We start from the raw sequence: 17,505 nt of genomic DNA on the forward strand, positions 1-17,505 counted from the left end.
CTGCCTCCCTTCCCTCCCCTGTACCCTCTCCCTGCTGGTAGCTGAGGTAGATATAGGGTGCTGAAAGGGTGCTGGCTTGGCCTGGCTCCAGCAGCACTATTAATAGGAGTTGGGGGGAAGTGGGACCAGCTGGAAAGACTCTAGCAGATGACTGGCTGTAGTGGGCAAGGAGCTGGACATTACTGAGGAGCCTGTTACGCAGCTCCTTGCCGTGGGCATTTATGACTCTTCCTTGGAAGGTTTAAAGAAAGGAAGAGAGACATCTGTCTTTTGAGTATGGGTTTAGAAATCACAGTTTCTGGGAGGTGGCTGGGAGGATGCCCCAAGTCCTCTGATTTTGTTTAATGCTTGGCAGAAAATGCTGCCACCATTGGATGCCACTTTGGAAAAGGCTGTTCATGGCATGTGGGCAAAGGGAGGCTCCCTAGAGGAAGAAGTGTGTTCTAAAGGATGAATAGGAGTTTGAAAGTTGGATGATGCCAGAGGAAGGCGTTCTGGGCAGAGACCAGCACCTGCTCATGAACTTGGTGATCTGTCCCGTCCTTTCTGTTCCCGGTACAACTGCACTACGTTTGCTGCAGCCGGCGATTCTCTAGAGCCGGTTTAGTCTATTCCCTCTGGCGGACACCTGGTCTTGTTCCAGGCAGCGCCACCAGGGCTGTTTTGGTGGCAGTGCTCACTGGGAAAAGGTACAGGCTTATAATCCACAAATACTGAAGATCCTGGGGGAAGAGTGGAGAGCACATGGGTAAAGGCGGCAGCAAGGCACAAGATACAAGCATCTCTACAGAGGGACAGGTTGAAACTTTTAGGGTGGTTAATGTATTTACCCTTGATCGTGGTGATGGTTTCATGGGTTTCTACATGTGACAAAACTTATCAAATTGCACATTTAAATAGGTGCAGTTTATTGTATGTCAGCTTTACTTCCATAAAGCTATTAAAAATATATAGATGCCTAAACTTTTTAGTTGCTTTAAAAAATGTACGTTTTTAAAGCCCAAAACTAATACAGGATAATCAGAGAAATTTAGAACATTTGTGAAAAGCAGGAAAATTAAGACAAATCACTCATTTCATTTGTTTGTATGTTGGGGGGACTGTTATTACCATAACAAAAGACATTCAGGGCTCACCGATAAACAAGCCTCTAGTCCCAGCTCCAGTGGGCCAAGACGCTTCATTGAACTGAGCAGAGTCCCCTGCAAAATGTCCAGCTGCTCCCACTCAGGGATTGCAGTACAGCAGGTCTGAGAAGGAAACCCAGAATCTGATTTAAATCCAGTGACTCATGTTATTCTGTTCCAGCCAGTCTACACCACTCTTTGAGAAATTCTGAAATAGGGAATGAATCACAAATCCCTTGTATTTTCCTTTGGCCATAACCATGCTAAAAATTCCCGTTTACAGATGTGGGGTTGCCACTGTGTCTTGAGATAGAACTCTCTAACTCTAGTCTTGGGAAGCCTTGTAGTAACAGCAGCAGTACTGGCAGAATTATAAATAGTAAGCTGGGCATGGTGGCTCATGCCTGTAATTCCATTACTTTGGGAGGCTGAGGTGAGTGGATCACCTGAGGTTAGGAGTTCGAGACCAGCCTGGCCAAAGCAGTGAAATCCCATCTCTATGAAAAATACAAAAAATTAGCTGGGCATGGTGGTAGGTATCTGTAAACCCAGCTACTAGGGAGGCTAAGGCAGGAGAATCGCTAGAACCCTGGAGGTGGAGGTTGCAGTGAGCTGATATTGCACCAATGCACTCCAGCCTGGGCAATAAGAGTGAAATTCCACCTCAGGAAAAACAAAAAGAATTATTTATTTATTTATTGAGAAGGAGTTTCGCTCTTGTTACCCAGGCTGGAGTGCAATGGCGCGATCTTGGCTCACCACAACCTCCGCCTTCTGGGTTCAGGCAATTCTCCTGCCTCAGCCTCCTGAGTAGCTGGGATTACAGGCACACACCACCATGCCCAGCTAATTTTTTGTATTCTTAGTAGAGACGGGGTTTCACCATGTTGACCAGGATGGTCTCGATCTCTTGATCTCGTGATCCACCCGCCTCGGACTCCCAAAGTGCTGGGATTACAGGCTTGAGCCACCGTGCCTGGCCCAACAAAAAGAATTATTAATAGTAGTGGTGGTAGTCATATTAATGGTAGTACTAGGAGCAGTAATTTTGTAATTTTGGGGGTATATAATGTCTATATTTATGGGGTACATGCAATATTTTGACACAGGCACCCAAGGCATAATAATCACATCAGGGTAAATGGCATACCATCAACTCAAGCATTTAATCTTTATGTTACAAACAATCCAGTTACGCTCTTTCAGTTATTTTTAGACGTACGTAAGTTATTGTTGACTGTAGTTACCTTGTTGTTGATTGTAGTCACCCGAGATCTTATTCATTCTATCTGATTATATTGTTGCCCCCCCACTGCCCGCCTCCTACCCCAGCCCCTACTCTCTATGTCATCTCATCATTCTGCCTCTATCTCTATGAGTTCAATTGTTTTGATTTTTAGTTCCCACAAATAAGTAAGAACATGTGAAGTTTGTCTTTCCGCACCTGGCTTATTTCACCTAATATCATGATCTCCCGTTTGAGCCAGTTGCTGCAAATGACAGGATCTCATTCTTTTTTATGGCTGAATAGTACTCCACTGTTTATATGTACCACATTTGGTTTGTTCATTTGTCTGCTGATGAACATTAGGTTGTTTCCAGATCTTGGCTATTGTGAATAGTGCTGCAATAACCATGGAAGCACAGATATTTATTCAATATACTGATTTCCATTTTTTTGAGTATATGCCTAGCAGTAGGATTGCTGGATCATATGGTAGTTCCATTTTTAGCTTTTTGAGGAACTCAAAACTGTTTTCCATAAAGACTGTACTAATTTACATTCTCACCAAGATGGTACAAGGGTTCCCTTTTCTTCACGTTCTTGCCAGCCTTTGTTATCGCCCATCTTTTGAATACAAGCTATTTTAACTGGAGTGAAATGGTATCTTGTAGTTTTGCTTTGTATTTCTCTGATGATCAGTGATGTTGAGCACCTTTTCATATACCTGTTTGCCATTTGTATGTCTTCTTTCGAGAAGTGTTTATTCAGATCTTTTGCTCATTTTAAAATTGCATTATTCGATTTTTCTCCTACAGAGTTGTTTGAGCTCCTTATATATTCTGGTTATTAATCCTTTGCTAGATAAATAGTTTGCAAATATTTTCTCCCATTCTGTGGGTTGTCTCTTCACTTTGCTAATTGTTTACTTTGCTGTGCAGAAGCATTTTAACTTGATGTGACCTCATTTGTCTGTTTTGGCTTTAGCTGCCCGTACTTGTGGGGTATTATTCAAGAAGTCTTTGCCCAGTCCAATGTCCTGGAGAGTTTTTCCAACGTTTTCTTCTAGTAGTTTCATAGTTTGAGGTCTTAGATTTAAGTTTTTAATTAATTTTGATTTGATTTTTGTATATGGCAAGAGATATAGGTGTCTAATTTTGTTCTTTAGCATATGAATATTGAGTTTTCCAAGCACCATTCATTGAGGAGACTCTTCTTTCCCCAGTGTATGTTATTGGCACCTTTGTTGAAAGTGAGTTCACTGTAGATGTATGAGTTTGCTTCTGGGTGCTATATTCTATTTCATCGGTCTGTGTGTCTGTTTTTATGCCAGTACCATGCTGTTTTTGTTATATATCTCTGTAGTATAATTTGAAGTCAGATAACGTGATTCTTCCAGTTTTGTTCTTTTTGTTCAGGATGACTTTGGCTATTCTGGGTCTTTTGTGGTTCCATACAAATTTTAGGATTCTATTTCTGTGAAAAATGTCATTGCTGTTTTGATAGGGATTGCATTGAATCTGTAGATTGCTTCGAGTAGTATGTACATTTTAACAACATTGATCCTTCCAATCCATGAACAGAATATCTTTCCACATTTTGTGTCGTCTTCAATTTCTTTCATTAATGTTTTGTTTCATTGCAGAGATCTTACACTTCTTTGGTTAAGTTTTGTTGTTGCTGCTGTTGTTATTTCAACCACTGTCAGTCTCTGTGGTATCTTCGGTTAATTCCCAGGTACTTGATTTTATTTGTAGCTACTGCAAATGGAATTACTTTCTTGCCGTCTTTTTCAGATTGTTTGCTGTTGGCATCTAGAAATGCTACTGATTGTGTAAGTTGCTTTAACATCCTGCAACTTTACTGTACTTGTTGATCAGTTAAAATAGTTTTTTGCTGAAGTCTTTAGGTTTTTCTAAATATAAGATCATATCATCTGTAATTAAGGATGATTTGACTTCTTCCTTTCCAATTTGGATGCCTTTTACTTCTTTCTCTTGTTTGATTGCTCTGCTAGGACTTCCATAGCAGTCACGTTAGTGGTAGCTGATATTGTCTGGCTCCGTGTTCCCACCCAAATCTCATGTTGAATTGTAATCCCCAGTGTTGGGGGTGGAACCTGGTGAGAGGTGACTGGATTGTGGGGACGGATCCTCCCCTTGTCGTTCTCGCGATAGTGAGTGAGCTCTCATGAGATCTAGCTGTTTAACAGTGTGCAACAGTTCCCTTTTCCACCACGGTAACATGTGCTTGCTTCCCCTTTGCATTCTGCCATAATTGTAAGTTTCCTGAGGCCCCCAGCCATGCTTCCTATTCAACTTGCACAACTGTGAGCTGAATGAAACCTCTTTTCTTTATAAATTACACAGTCTCAGGTAGTTCTTAAGCAGAGCAAGAACAAACTAATACAGTATCAACAGCTCACATTTACTGGGCACTTACTATGAAATCCATCCATGGCACTGTTTCAAGAGCTCTACGTGTGTCATCTCAGTGTGCGTTGTTAGGAGTAAGTCCTGCAGGTAGATGTTTAGGTGTGAATTTAGTCCTGCCACTGCTGCTTCAACAGCCTTGGACAACTTACTTAAAATCCCTAAGTTTCACATTTCTCCAAAGAAGATACACAAATCTCCAGCAAGCACCTGAAAAGATGCTCAAAATCACAAATCATTAGGGAAATGTACATCAAAACCACAATTCAGTATCACCTTATGCCCATCTTTGACTACTATCAACAGAAAATATGTGTTGGTGAGGGCGTGGAGAAATCAGAGCCCTCATGCAGTCGGTGGGAGTGTAGCATGGTGCAGCCACTGTGAGAAACAGCATGGAGTTTTCTCCAAAAATTAAACATAGAATTACCATATAATCCAGCAATCCCACTTCTGGGTATATACCAATAAGAATTGAAAGCAGGGTCTTGAAGAGGTATTTGGATACCAGGCTCACAACTGCATTATTCACAGTGGCCAAAAGGTGCAAACAACCCAAGTGTCCATCTATGGGTGAACAGATAAGGAAAATGTACATAAATGGAATATTGTTCAGCCTTAAAAAGGGAGGAAAATTTGACGCATGCTACAACCTGGATGAACCTTTAGGACGTTATGCTGAGTGGAGTAAGCGAGATACAAAAGACGAGTACTCCGTGAGGCACGGGAGGAGTCAGGTTCACAGGGACAGAAAGCAGCATGGGGACTGCCGGCGGGGGTGGGGAGCAGGAATGGGAGTCAGTGTTTAATGGGTGACGAGTTTCAGTTTGGGAACATTGGTTCCATGACAATGGGAATGCATGTGATGCCACTTAGCTGCACACTTAAAATGCTTAACGGTCTGTGTATTTTACAACGATTTTTAAAAAGTTCCAACTTCCTTATCTCTAAAACTGGGTGAAAAAGCCTCCCCTGCTTCTGAGAGTGACGAGGATTGAATTTGTGACATGTCCAACACCCTCAGAAAATGATCCAGCCCAAAGTCAATAATCAGTGACACCACCGAAGAGTGTGATGATCTTCCCTGTCCTTCTGCTGGCCCATGCTCAAGGATGGTCAGCCCCTGGACACAGCCCTTCACCTCTCTGGGTCTCAGTTTCCCCACACAGAGCAGATGTGGTGGGACCAAGGCCAAGGCCCCTCTCCTTCCCTACAGTGGTGGCCTCCACTGGCTACATGCTGGCCTCACCCTTCTCAGGACCTGGAACGAAGGTTACTGGGGGCGCGGGCTGCGGATTTTATTCTGCTGCTCTGGATAAGGAGGGGTAAAAAAAGCGGTTAAAAAAAAAAAAAAGACAGAGGTGACCTGTGCTGTCCCACTGGAGAAGCCTCACTCTGGCAATTGATGGTCCTGGTGAGTATGCACATGTGAGCATATATGACTAAGTGCACGTATGTTCACACATGGGTGTGTCATCTGCGTGGAGGTGGGATGTCCTCGCTGTGTGCTCACAGAGGGAGGGGCTGCCATGCTGAATGTCACAGTCCTCATTCTGGTCCTTATTTGAGGAAGATTGAAGAGTCTTTCCGTATTTGTCGGCAACAGTGTTTTGTTCATCTTTTCTGCACATTGGAAGACTTTATAAGAGTGTGGGTGCCTGAGGCCCACACGGAGGCCCTGATTTACTTAATCTGGAGATGGCCTGGGCCCAGGATTGCACAGCTCCCTTGGGGTTTTACTGTGCAGCCAGGTTGGGAGCTGCTGCTCCTTGGGCCAGACAGAGGAGGCTCCAGTCCAGACTTGCAGGGGCTGTTCCCAGTCCGAGGGCTGAGGAAGCTGGTGTGTGTGTGAGAGAGGCTACCTGTAAGCTGTTTATTACCTGCTTGAATTACTGGGTAAATATTGACCAGAGGCTCCAGTGTCCCAGGAGCTACCTGTGGTTACCACAGGCACATCCCTGGCACAGGGGGATAGATTTGTCTGGCTGGGGCTCTGGAGGGGCCACACAGAGGGGAAGGGTACCCTTGAGGGATGCCATGCCAGGACCCTCCAGTGGGAACTGGGCTTTTCCAACAGGCATGTCCGTGGGCAGCAGAGGCCCTGGGAGGTGAGCTTCCGCTGAATTTTGTTCATTTGAGCTTTGAGAACTTGTGCAGGATTTCTAATCTCTCAGAATCTCCATCTCAGTGAGTACAAAGATAGAAGCAGCTGCCTGCAGTGTTACTGTGTGGATGAAATGGCACCAGGTCTACAAAGCACTGTCACACAGTAGTCACTCAATAAACAGGCGTTCCTTTTCTCTGGTTGAGAGAACTGACAGGCTGCCTGGTCTGTGGGAAGCTGCCCCGGTCTTGCCGGGAGTCACTGGCAATCCCATGGCTCCTGGGAATGGTGGGAAGAGACTGAACTCCTTTCCTTCTGCGTAGGGGCTGAATTATGTCTGCCCAAAATTCACATGTTGCAGTTCCGATCCCCTGTAGCTCAGAACCTGATTGTATCTGGAGGGTCTTTAAAGAGATAATTAAAGTTGAAGGAGATCTTCAGGGTGGGCCCGAATCCAATACGGCCAGGGTCCTTATAAAAAGAGGAGACTGGGGAGATAGTCACGCACAGAGAGAAGACCCTGTGAGGACAGAGGCCTCAAGGACACCAATCCTGCCAACCTTGACTTTGGACTTCCAGCCTCCAGGCCGTGAGGAATACCTCTCTGTCGTCAAAGCTTCTGCGTGTTCGGCACTTTAGGCAGCCCTAACTGACAGATACACTTCCCCGCCTCAACCTGGCTTCTGCCCTAGAGCACATCAGCCACAACAGCACTCACTCTCATCCTTCATCTCTCCCCTCCCCCATCCCCCAAGGAACAGCAGTCACCAAGGCCTAAAGGCTCCCAGCCTTTCCTCCACTGTAACCCTCGGCCTCCCAGGCCTCCTTCTGTGTCATCAGCACAGCCTGCTCCACACCACCCGCCCCCACAGACGTGTGTCAGCGTTGCACATGAGCACACCACAGGGCTGTGTTCAAATCCTGATACATTAGTCTCCAGGCGAGTCCAGGTCGCTGGACTGGACACCCAGCCCTCCATGGCCAGCCGTGTCTCTCCCCCACCACAGGCTGCATCAGGACCCGCACGGTTTCCAGAACATGCCATACTACCCTCACGCCTCTGGGCCTATGGGCTCCATTGCCCGAGACCTTCCTTCCTTTCCTGCCCATCAAATGCCTATTCATCCTTCACAGGCCTCTTTCAGTTTCCCTCCTGGAAGCTCTTCCGTCTTTCCTCCCAGCGCTGTGTAGTGGCCTGTACCACACGCTCGCCGTTCGGCGACACCCTGTCTGTGTCTTCCTCCCTGCCAGAGGGTGGGCTGATGTCACCAGGGGCCATGCTTGATTTATCCTCACATCCCAAGCATCCAGCCCAGCATCTGGGGGCATAGTTGGTGCTCAATAGATGCTTCTCAAATGAAGGAAATAAATGAATAGTTTAGGCCAGACTTTTTGGCCTGAGAACCCTTTGATGGGGAGAAGGGGTCTGTCCTGCGTGTGCTAGGGTGTTTAGCGGCATCTCTGGCCTCTGTCCGTTACACGAAGGTAGCACTCCTGTCCCCATCACCAAGTTGTAACAACACAAAACATCTGCAGAGATTGTCAAGTGTACCCTGGGGACAAAATGCCCTGGTTAACCGCTGATGCAGGCCCACGGAGAGCTCGGAATCTCCGGAAATTCGTTGTCAGTACATCCCATTTAGTAGGACACAGACACGGATTTTATTAGAGCATAAATAAGAGATAAGCAGCAATTTTGGAGGCCTTGTCCTGAATTGGGTTCTATTAGAAATGGTGGGATGGAGGAGTCTTTTCTAGTAATAAGGCCAGGAGGCTTTTGGTTCCCCCTGAGATATTGACTTGAATTTCTTATTAAAATGTGTGCAAAGCCAGTGGGAGAAGATACACTTTCCTTGCCATGCAGGGGCTCTGATAGCAGTTGGAATTACAATTTCCAGAAATCACATTGGCACCTCTTCTGCCTCCCTCCAATTAAATCTCCCTTTAAAAGCCTTTAACGGATTTTCTCCAAATTCACTTTGTCCCCGAAGCTTCCCGGATGCAGTAAGCATTGTAAAACACTTTGCACACACCTGCTTTCACTGGGACCATCCACCAAGTGTCGGGGGCACCAGCATCCCTCCGCAGCCCTGCCATCCAGCCATGTCTCTCCCGCGCACAGGGTGGCAGCTTGAGAAAGAGCTCCCTCCCTCCCACATTGGTCCTGGACCACTCAGGTGACCGCCCTGTGCTCATTTTCCCTTTTGTAAAAGCGGATGATCATGCCCCCCTCATCATGACTGTAAAGCATTGGGTACCAGACAATGCCACCATCCTCACAGGCCAAGGCACAGAGCTTGTTCAGGGACCAGATGGCCAGATAAGCTGCCCCTTCTGACGCAAAGCAAATTCTAAGGTTAGGAAGCTCCTCTTACCTGGAGAACTCCCCCAGGCCCATAAGCCCTCCTTCCTAATCACAACATTGGCCATTACCGTTCCCTGTTAGACACCAAATTCCTTTAAGGGTAACACATTGGGCCTTACCAGTAGGGCTGCCAGATAAAATACAAGATGTCCAATGAAATTTGAATTTCAGAGAAACAACAGATAATAAATTAGCTTACGTATGTTTCAAATATTGCATGGGACATATTACACTTAAAATTATTCATTTGTCTGAAATACAAATTCAACTGAGCAGCCTGTACTTTATGTGCAAAATCTGGCGACCCTACATACCAACCATTTATACCTCAGGTAAGTAGGTCCATTGGATCCTTTTCAGAGAGGGAGTTCAGACAGAAAGAGAATGAATGTGAAGCTCATGGAACTACCTCTCGGGTGGTAACGAGTATGGTGGCCCTGATGGGTCATTTTGTATGGATTGACTTACCAGCTGAGTTTTATCTGTCATGAAATGGCTTTTTTTAAAAAAAATAAAGAAGCCTAGTTTCCATTGACCCTGTAGCTTTTATATGAAACACGCATGTAAGGCTTCTGTGCTGGACCCCTTCCTCAAGATTTTTGGCAAAGAGGACCAAAAAAATAGCTTCTGCTGATATTATTTATTTAGTATTAATGTGGCAAAGCTAGGTCTTAGCTAGACATTTCAAGTAAACACGATCACGCCACATACAGTTGTTTGAAACCAGAGATTTCCTGTGACCCCCGGAGTTTTAACAAGAACCAGAGAAGTGATATTTATAGAAACCCGTTAATTTTACCTCCTCCCCCATTCAATCCCAAATACAACAAATCCCGGAACGTCTGCAGACAGTGGCTTGTGTGATAGCTGAAGCCGAGAGTCCACCCTGGGATGCAGTTGGGCTGATGAATGGAGGCTGGGGCAGGTGCCAGTCCATATACAATATTTTCTAGAAGCTGCAAACACAACTAATTAAGACAAACATTAACCCCCAGCACACGAGGTCTTTCGGTCAAGTCTCTTGGAGGGCTTTGCAAATCTCTTCTGACCTCAGCAGCTTAACAGAGTTCGCAGCAGAGATGGAAGCACAGTGACTCCTTCATATTTCTCCTGGAGCAAACCACTGTCTCCAGACCCTGAGCGTTTGCTCGTGCTTTGCAGAGCGGACTTGGGCTGAATCCCCTATTGGAGGGACAACAACTGTCATAAGATGACCAGAAGAAACTTACCCTCTGTTGAACAAGAAAATTATGTCACTTATTTTGCTAGGTTGAGCATTTTCCTTCCCTTCCTTCCTTCCTTCTTTCTTTTCTTTTCCTAGGTTGAACTCCCTCTTTTCTTTTCTCTTTTTTTTTTTTTTTGAGACGGAGTTTTGCTCTTGTTACCTAGGCTAGAGTGCAATGGCACAATCCCGGCTCACCACAACCTCCACCTCCTGGGTTCAGGCAATTCTCCTGCCTCAGCCTCCCGAGTAGCTGGGATTACAGGCACGCGCCACCGTGCCCAGCTAATTTTTTGTATTTTTAGTAGAGACGGGGTTTCACCATGTTGACCAGGATGGTCTCGATGTCTTGACCTCGTGATCCACCCGCCTCGGCCTCCCAAAGTGCTGGGATTACAGGTGTGAGCCACCGCGCCCGGCCCCAGGAATGCCTTCTTGATTAGAGTCACAGGGCAGAGTCACGGCATCAACACAGTGCCCTCAGGCAGGTCTAACCCCAGGTCTTCACTTAGAAGCTTTCAGCCTCTCCAAGCTCCATTTCCTAACCCTCAGCAAGCGGGCTGGGTTTGCTCAGTGCTAACCTCCAGGTCTCTTTACCTCCTTGACTTTGGTTCCCTCAGTGTGAGGAGGGGCTGAGCCCAGTGCCGAGCCTGTCTCCCCTTCCCTCCTCAGGACCCCTGCTCTGACTGATCTGCAGTCCCTTCTCCTGGGGCTCCCACACAATGAGTGTTTCCAACATCCTTGGCATGTGTGGAGATAGGAGTGTTTTCCAAATGTTTCTTTCTGCTCCTCCGAGAAATGGTTTCCCCTCCACGTTTTTACCCATCAGGCTGCTGTGGGCACATCTTGGACACCTCTGGCTGGGACTTCGGCAGCAGGATTGGCAAACCCATACGCCTTCCTGGACCCATACATCTCTCTGCTTCATCCTCCAAAAGGGATCTCTAGCCACAGAACTCATGATCGTTCCCTTTCGCAAACGCATGTCACTTGACTTTGCCAACTCGCAGACGGGTGGACACTCTTCCCTCATTCTTCCCTTCTGTGTTTCTTCCCTGGCTCTTCCCTTTATTTTATCGTTCCCCCTTTCCCTCTACATTGTGCTACTTCTGATGTAGCTTCCGAGTTTGTAAACAGACGCACCTATACATATATTTTTATTTTGGAGAAAGCATTTGCAGAAATTAAGTAAAGCCAGTGAAAGACTGTGTGGCTTTGACAATTGCATATTGTACATACGTGTGACGTGACTCCTGCTGAGGTAGTGGGTAAATCAATCTAATGATCTTCCCCTGTGCCTTTCGACTTTATCCCTAACTCTGGGGCTTATTCATCTGAAATACTTTCTCACTTTTTGGGGGGTGGGGATGGAGGATCACGTTTGTTTCTTTATAAATTGCCTTCAGCGATTGTTCAATGAAACATTTAAAGACGTAGCCATTAAGCAGTACCAAAGTGGGAGGGGTAACAACATGGCGACCGAGAAGGTGGCACTCCGTAAGCTGAAGGTTGCTCAGCTAAAGCAAGAATGTCTTGCTCGTCGTTCGGAAACCAAGGGAATAAAGCAAGATCTTATCCACAGACTCCAGGCATATCTTGAAGAACATGCTGAGGAGGAGGCAAGTGAAGAAGATGTACTGGGAGAGGAAACAAAGCCCATGGAGCTCCCTGTCACGGAGGAAGAACCCCCGGAAAAACAGTTGACGTGGCAGCAGAGAAGAAAGTGGTGAAAATTACATCTGAAAAACCGCAGACTGAGAATGCAGCGAGGGCCGAGCCAGCCAATGTGCCCGAGAGCTTGGAGAGGGAGAAAGCTGCGGGGATTTCTCCAGTTCCAACAGAAGGTCTGCCATCGGATAACAAACCTACGGTTAACTTGGATAAGCTGGAGGAAAGAGCTCAAAGATTTGGTCTGAACGTCTCTTCAATCTCCAGAAAGTCTGAAGACGATGAGAAACTGAAAAAGAGGAAGGAACGATTTGGGACTGTCACAAGTTCAGCTGGAAGTGGCACCACAGAGGGTACAGAGGCAAAGAGGAGGAAAAGAGCGGAGCGCTCTGGGACTGCCTGAGGATAAGTTCTCGTTACGTTCTGTTCTCCAGTGTTTTCCATTTCTCTCTTTCTTCCTGGTCACATATATACCTAAATGCAGTCGTGTGCCTCCGTCCTGCCTCGCGATGAGGGAGCACGTGCCCCAGCTCCATCCCGGAACCGCAGCAGCACTTCAACTTATTGCTGTTTCGGCTTTAAGGTTGTTGTGTTTCTGTTTTTGATTATGTTGCTTGTTAATAAAAAAAAAATAGAAAAGAAAAAAAAACCAAAAACCAAAAGTGATGTCATCGCAGCTGTCTAAGCAGAAATCCACAGTACGATGGCTCCCTTCCCCAGAGTGAACACTTTACCGCCTCTTCTCGTAATCATTATAAAGGTTGTATTGCTGGAATTTCACTATTTAAAAAGCACTATGAAAGTCTCTTCCTCCCAAATCCTTGCTGCATCTCGGAGGGTGACTTTTGAGGAGGGAGGCGTCTCGGGAATAGCACACATGAGGCAGAGCAGTCTCTTTAAAACCACCTGGGTCGGTCTTGATCCTCCCAGAAACAGATGCTAAGATGAGTTTAAACACGCAAAGATTTTATTAGGGGAAATGCATGTGCGAGAGAAAATGAGGAAGGAGCAAGCTGGGAGAACTGTCTGTCTGCAAAGCCAGTTTAAACTGGGAGAAGGAGAAAGGGAGAGAAAGTTGGGTGGAAGTTTCGACACCAATATGCCCCACAGGCAAGTCTGGCAAAGCAGTCAAGGAGTCCTTGCCCCCACGCTGGCCGCTGGAGGAGCCTGCCGGGTCTCCCTGCTGTACTCCGTTGGGGCTGGGAGCAGCCTGTGCATGGTGGGAAGGGAGACCTTTCTAGAAACGCTGCCCTGGATTTCAGAGCAGCGCTGTGGCCTGGTCATTTAGGTCCTCTGTAGCAGACAGGTGGGGAGGGAGGGTGTCTGTGAGGAACACTCTTAAGGCCACGCGGCCTAATCTGGCCATTTTCCTACCTGCCTGTCAGGAGCTTCTAGCCTGTTTACGTCCACGCTGGCTTAAAGACACTTCTGCAGTGTGCAAGCCTTCTCTGCTTTGTTATTAGTTACTGTTCATAGGGAATCCACAGATCGATCTTGCTGCTTACAGCACAGCAAATGTGCCTCCTCCAGAGTTTGGTAAGCAGGTTCTACAGCTGCAGAAATCAAACAGCTCAGGGAGTGGATTGAGTTCCGATGGAGTGACTGCTGGGGCCCGCCTTAATTCCCATATTGGTCTGGTCTGTGTGCTTTCAAGGGAACAGAAGGGGTGAGCGCCCTTGTGAGAAATAATGCATGTTGTGTGTTCTGTAGTACATGAGAGGCTCGCCCTGCACTCGGACCCTCTCTGCCCCTTGGCAGTTCAGGTGCACCTGGCTCTGATCCCGTGGCATAGCCTGGGCGAGCCCCGAGACCTCCTGGGACTCCTGTGAAGGGCCGGCCTCCCTTCCTTCATGGCCCTTGCCTTGGCCTCTACATCCAAATCCGTCAGCTGCAGTCAGCCTCCTGCCACCTGGCACGATGTTGGACCGTCCACCTTTTCAACCAGAAATCTCGCCACACTTGTGTTTCGTCGGGTTAGTGAATTTGCTGCAGCTTCAAGGATCACGTCAGGCACATCCTCTGCTACCTTGCCTCACTTCCCTCCTCACTCCACGTCCTTTTGAAAATCCCAGGTTCCCTGGAGCCCTGGGTTCTCCGCCACCCCATGCCCCTCGATGCTGCAGCTCTCTGGGAGTAACTGCACCTGCTCTCAGTGCTTCTGTCCCAGACCCCTCCCACCAAACCCACCTTTCCCAGGCTCCAAGAATTCTAGGGAGTAAGAGTCGCCTCTCCTTACAATCGTTTTTTAAAGATTTTTTTCTGAAATAATTTCAAACTTACAAAAAAGTTGCAAAAACAAAGAATCACCACATCCCCAGATTTCCCAAAGGTTAACAGCTCGCAGAACCACAGTGAAACGAGCGAAATCAAGAAACTGACCTTGAGACACTCTGCTGTCCAATCTGCAGGTCTCCTTCAAATGTTGCCAGTTTTTCCTCAAATGTCCTTTTTCTGGTCTCGGATCCAGTTCAAAACAGGCTCACACATTGTGTCTCAGTGTCACATCACTTTACTCTCTTTTAATCCAGATGCTGCCGGCTGGGGGGCGGCAGGTTAGCCACACTTTTCTGTAAAAGACCAGATATGAAATGTTTTAGGCTTTGCGGACCATGCAGTCTCCCTTATGATGATGTTTATTGTTTCTAAATGAATCTCTGGCAAATCTAGCTCAATAGATTCTATAGATTAAACAAGAACCGCCTCTGAAGTAATATTTCCTCATTAAAAGTGTCTGACAGCTATCCACATGTATCCGGCGTGTTTTCAGTGGTGCTTCTGAGAGTGCCCATGAGCACGGGCTCAAGGCTCCCTGTCCTCGTCTGGACCAGGAGTCAGCGTGCCTGAGGTTCAGCATGGGTGAGAGAAAGCACGTGTGGCAGATGAACTTGCAGAGCAGCTGTGTCTGGGTTGCCAGCTCTCCATCATTTAGAATGGAGGCTGCTCAGTCTCAGGAGGCTGAGACCCACCCAGCCTTTCCCCCAGTGCCCTCCTTCCCTCCCCCAGTCAGAATGCCTGGGGAACAGGCTTCACTTCAGATTCCTTCCCACCCCAGACTCTTCTTTCCCAGTGTGAGATGCTTGGAATCCCAGATAGGCAGAGTCAGCTGAGGACGGTGGGAGAAGAGAGAAGGGAGGGCAAGGTGGGGCGGGGGGAGATGAGCAGTGCAGTGGGGACTGAGCCCCTTTAGCAATCAAAGCTGGCATTGTTCTCAAAGAGTTAACCTGCATACCAGGCTTGCAATTAGCAGGGAATAATGGGGTGTGATGGGTGCAGAACAGCGCCTGGAACTGATTTTTAGCCTCACGGTGAGAAACTGCCCTGCTGACTTCCCTGCTGTATTTCCTGGTAACTTGCTGTGGGCAAGCTCAATAGAGCAGAAATCCTTGGGGTGGGGGGAGGGAGCAATCTGTCTTCAAATAATTTAAACAATGCAGCTCAGCCAAGCCAAATGGAGCTTATCAAATGCTACACCTCTTAAAGCTGCAATCAGGGGCGGCAGGATATTAACTGTAAAGCTCTGTGTTCTGCTCAGAGAGAAGCGAGGACCAGACCTGCTACTTAACCGAAAGGAAGGAGTTTGACCGGTGGCCAAGAAAGAATGGGATTAGCTTTGAAGCCCAGATCAAGAAGCAGATATTTGAGGACAGGACAGGGAGAGCCTTTACTGAGCACCTACTGTGTACGGGCCTCTGGGCTCTTTTCCATAGATTGCTTTTCTCTAACGTTTGCTCAGCTCTGTAGACGCACACTGTTACACGCATTTTAACATTTCTCTAACCTTTGCCCCAGCTCGGTACACACATGCCTTCATTCATATGCATTTTAAAATAGTAGAGTGAATCACTGGAGACACGTTCGCTCACAAAAATGGTAGAAAACCCTGAGCCAAGGGATTTTATTTTTCCTCTCTGTCTCTTGTAATTAAGCATCTAGTGAATGAGCTCGCTTCAGGGCTGTGAGGCTGGCACCAGCAGCAGGTCGCTCTCCACCTCTTGGGTCTGCCTTTTGCTATGCTGGCTTTAGATGCAGCCTCCCTGAACTTGAGGTAAAATGGCAACAGCCACTCCAATCCCTGGCATCCTCTGAGGTCCAGACCCAGGGAAGAAGAGCTCTTGGCTCTAAAAGTCTAAGCCAAGCCAGGCACAGTGGCTCATGCCTGTAATCCCAGCACTTTGGGAGGCCAAGGCAGGCGGATCACAAGGTCAGGAGATCGAGATTATCCTGGCCAACATGGTGAAACCCCATCTCTACTAAACATACAAAAAAAAAATAGCTGGTTGTGGTGGCGTGTGCCTGTAACCCCAGCTACTCTGGAGGCTGAGGCAGGAGAATCACTTAAACCCAGGAAGCGGAGGTTACAGTGAGCCGAGATCCCGCCACTGGACTCCAGCCTGGCAACAGAGTGAGACTCCTTCCCCAAACAAAAAAACAAAAAACAAAAAGCAGAAAAACAAAGAAGTCTAAGCCGGATTGACTTCCAGCTCCAGCAAAGATGGGGTGAAAGGCCATATTCACTCTCACCTTAAATATTTTATATGAAGCAATAGTTTTTAGACAAGAAATAGCAGTTATTGGGGGACACAGATCATTGAGAGAAGCAAAGGGATGAGTTAGACCCCCGCTGACCCTGCTCACTGCCTGGGGAGTTTCTAGGCTGCAGCACTGGGACGGGAGGGTCAGGTGGAGACTGGTGGTCTCCCTGAGTGGAGGAGGACAGGCAGCTGCAGGTCCCAGGAGACAGCTGCACAAAGAGAACTCTGGAGACCCACAGAGGGTCCCCGCTGAGCATTCAGCAGAGAATGGATTGGATCAGACCGTTGCATTCACACAAGGAACCTACTGGATCCTGGGGAAAGAGCTCCTTGAAGGAACGGGCGTGCCAATTCCCAGAGCTCACACACGTCAGGAACAGCTCCCACCAGCTGGAGTGGAGAAAGCTTGTAAGACACGGGGCATGGGGCAGAGCACTCAGAAAGCTGCTGCCTCAGTAGCTGCCGCCTCAGTAGTGGCAATTAGTCTAATGAGCCCTTGACTTAAGGCTGTTCTGGTGGTAACAGAGCTCATGCAAGTCTTGAAAGGTCTAAACTGTTTCCAAGAGACTGAACGAGATCCCAGAATAAAAACTCAAGAACATTTGAAGAACATGTAAAAATATCCATCACCCAAGAAGGTAAAATTCACAATGTCTGTCAGCCAAGTGGAAATTACCAAGAACACAGAGGATCAGGAAAATACGACCCTTAATGAGGAGAGTTAGCAACCAACAGAACTAGAGCTAGGAGCAATACCGAGGATAGGGTCAGTAAACAAGGACACGAAAACGGTGATTACGAGGATTTTCCATATGTTCGAAAAGGGAGAGAAA

The 17,505-nt window shown here is 47.2% G+C and overlaps 1 pseudogene; it reads left to right on the forward strand.

Annotated features, from left to right (window-relative positions):
- Positions 1-10,662: 10,662 nt before the first annotated feature.
- LOC128929390 (SAP domain-containing ribonucleoprotein pseudogene) lies at positions 10,663-12,856 on the forward strand (annotated as a pseudogene).
- The last annotated feature ends 4,649 nt before the right edge of the window (positions 12,857-17,505 follow it).

This window comes from Callithrix jacchus, chromosome 13 (genome assembly GCF_049354715.1).
Source record: "Callithrix jacchus isolate 240 chromosome 13, calJac240_pri, whole genome shotgun sequence".
NCBI lineage: Eukaryota > Metazoa > Chordata > Mammalia > Primates > Cebidae > Callithrix > Callithrix jacchus.